The sequence below is a fragment of the Octopus bimaculoides genome, chromosome 13 (assembly GCF_001194135.2).
Source record: "Octopus bimaculoides isolate UCB-OBI-ISO-001 chromosome 13, ASM119413v2, whole genome shotgun sequence".
Classification (NCBI taxonomy): domain Eukaryota; kingdom Metazoa; phylum Mollusca; class Cephalopoda; order Octopoda; family Octopodidae; genus Octopus; species Octopus bimaculoides.
Genome location: NC_068993.1, coordinates 17,687,244 through 17,690,309, shown reverse-complemented (window position 1 = coordinate 17,690,309; position 3,066 = coordinate 17,687,244). Strand labels below are relative to the sequence as shown.

At 36.4% G+C, this 3,066-nt stretch overlaps 1 protein-coding gene across 5 annotated transcripts in view; it reads right to left on the bottom strand.

Annotated features, from left to right (window-relative positions):
* Positions 1-3,066, bottom strand: part of LOC106883276 (homeobox-containing protein 1) — a 198,066-nt gene that overhangs the window by 133,006 nt on the left and 61,994 nt on the right. The gene's annotated exons all lie outside the window — the stretch shown is intronic.

Sequence of the window (3,066 nt, the reverse complement as noted above, 5' to 3'; positions counted from 1 at the left end):
TATATACATATATATATATATATATATATATATATACATATACATCATATATATATATAGATAGATATAGATAGATATACACACACATATTTAGAAGTAAATGTACAGATAAGCAAATTAGACAGATCAATATATATATTTATATTGTCCGTCAAGGTCGACTTTGCCGTTCATCCTTTTGGGGTCGATAAATTAAGTACCAGTTGTGTACTGTGGTCAATCTAATCAACTGGCCCTTCCCCAAAAATTTCAAAGCTTGTGCCTAGAGTAAAAAAGAATATATATATATATATATATTGTACGTAAACATATATAGGCACAGGTGTGGCTATCTGGTAAGAAGCTTGCTTCCTAACCACATGGTTCCAGGTTCAGTCACGCTGAGTGGCACCTTGGACAAGTGTCTTCTACTATAGCCTCAGGCCGACCAAAGCATTATGAGTGGATTTGGTAAATGGAAACTGAAAGAAGCTCATCGTATATATATGTATATGTTTATGTGTTTGTCCGAGGCTAGGACAGTTACCCCCGCCCCCCATGGACAATAACTCACCAAGGATAATTACCCTGAGGACAACAGTTGATGATTTAAAACTTCTTAATATATTGGAGAGGGGGTAATTAACCATGGGGATAATTGTCCTGATACGGTCTGTGTGTGTCCCCCCACCACCACCATCGCTTGCCAACCAATATTAGTGTGTTCATGTCCCTGTAACTTAGTAGTTCAGCTAAAGAGACTGATACAATAAGTACTGGGCTTACAAAGAATAAGTCCTGGTGTCGATTTGTTCGACTAAAGACGGTGCTCCAGCACGGCCGCAGTCAAATGACTGAAACAGATAAAAGAATATGTGTGTGTGCGTGTGGTAAGAAAATCTGTTTTGTTATTTTCCTTATCATAGTAAGTATAGGGAAGCATAATCCATAGACAAGCTTACCTAAATATATCATGAACCATGACAATATTTGTCAAGTAACAAGTCCTAAGATATGTGTGTATGTGTTCATGCTTGTGTATGCATGCATGAATAATTCAATTAATTCATTAGTTCCAGTTTTATTTCTCAAAGCATCAAGTAATACATTTTTTCCTTTTTGTAATTATAATAGTTGTTGTTAAGTTTTATGTTTTATGTTTTTGATTGAACCATTCCAGTCATGGTCATGCCATCTTATCAGTCAATGTATTCAAGACTACATTATAACATGTATCTTGCTCTTTTTTTCTAATCAGATGGTAAGATATTGCTTAAGGGAAATTTGGCTGCTATCTCTAGCACTTTCTTGGCTCATATTAGGTTAGGTCTGTCACAAACCCAAGGACTCATAAAGTCAGGGCTTAAGCAGGTTTCCATGATGTTTAAGTGACAAAGATCACAATGCTCACCTTCCCCACTCTCCTGTACAGGATGCTAGTCCTTTTCAAGGTTAACTTCCCAACTGTTGCTAGAAATCACTTTCAGTTGAGTGGACTTGAAGCAATGAGAAATGAAGTGTTTTGCTTAAGAACACAATGTACTCTTGGCCCAAGAATTAAAACCACGACCTTATGATAGTGAATACCGCACCCTAACCACAACACCTTCACTCTTGGCTCATATTATATAGAAATATATTTGTTGTATAGAACATTATCAAAGACTTACAAAAGACCTTGTAATCTAGTGTCCAGCTTATCGCCCTATCTATTGGATGACTCAAGTCCATATCCCCAAATAGTAATGATCTCATATACTCACTGAAACATGGCCACAAATTTATAAGAATCACTCCAGAACATTCTTGGTTCTTATTTCACCAAACCTGGAGGAATTAAAGCCAAAGGTACTCCTCCTCTTAATTCCAAGTAGCGTTTGCAGTTAGAATGTAACAGGATGTAAACAAACATGTTTAGTCTGGAGTTCTGCTATTTCTACTGTTCTAATAACCACACAGATTGACATCATCATCATTTAACATCCACTTTTCCATGCCTAGATGGAGTTTATCTGAAGATTTTCTACAGCCCTTCCAGTTGCCAACCCTCACTGTTTCCCTGCATCCAAGCAAGGTAATATTTCCCCATGGCCAGACATGTTCTCACGCAATATTAGAAATGAATGAAGGCAGCAAGGAGGCAGAAACGTTAGCACGCTGGGCAAAACACTTAGCGGTATTTTGTCTGTCTTTATGTTCTGAATTCAAATTCCTCCGAGGTCGACTTTGCCTTTCATCTTTTCGAGGTCGATAAATTAAGTGCCTGTTGCATAGTGGGGTCGATCTAATCGACTGGCCCCCTCCCCCAAAATTTTGGGCCTTGTGCCTAGAGTAGAAAAGAATATTAGAAATTAATGACTGTGCTTGTGTGGCAGTGACACTCATTTACGAGTATCGCACGATATCAAGGCCAAGGTCTTACAAACATACACACATTCACAAACACATACATATAACACACATACACATAATGGTTTTTGGTAAGCAGTTTCAATTTTTACAATTCTGTAAATGATAATAAAAATATTTTATAAGCTTGAAGCTTATAAGTGATCAGTGTGTAGTGACTAAAGAAAATAGTCTAATGTTGGGGCATATAAGCCCTCAACAGAAAAAATGCATGGTCTTCGTATGCATGGAACACACTTGTTGTGAAAACAAAGAACTGTGGGTTCATGTCCCATGTGTACGGAGACCCTACTTTTTTTCCATTGAGGGATTGTCTCTATACTACTAACAGCTGTGTGATTGCTTGCTTGCGTGCTTGTTTGTAATTTAATACAGCCAAACCAGCGCATAATGGGAAAATACTTGAAAGTAAGGTACCATTCAAATGTGAATACAAACAGAATAAAACAAGTTTCGCATAAACTGAACCATGGGTTCCCAAGATACATGGTTTTTTTTCAGGTACCTTGAACTATTGGTAACCCAACAGGTTACGAGTAGTCTAGTATACCCAATATTAGACTATTTTCTTTAGTCATTACATAGTGATTGCTTATAAACTTCAAGCTTATAGAATATTATTATTATCATTATTATTATTATTATTATATATATATATATATATATATATATATATAT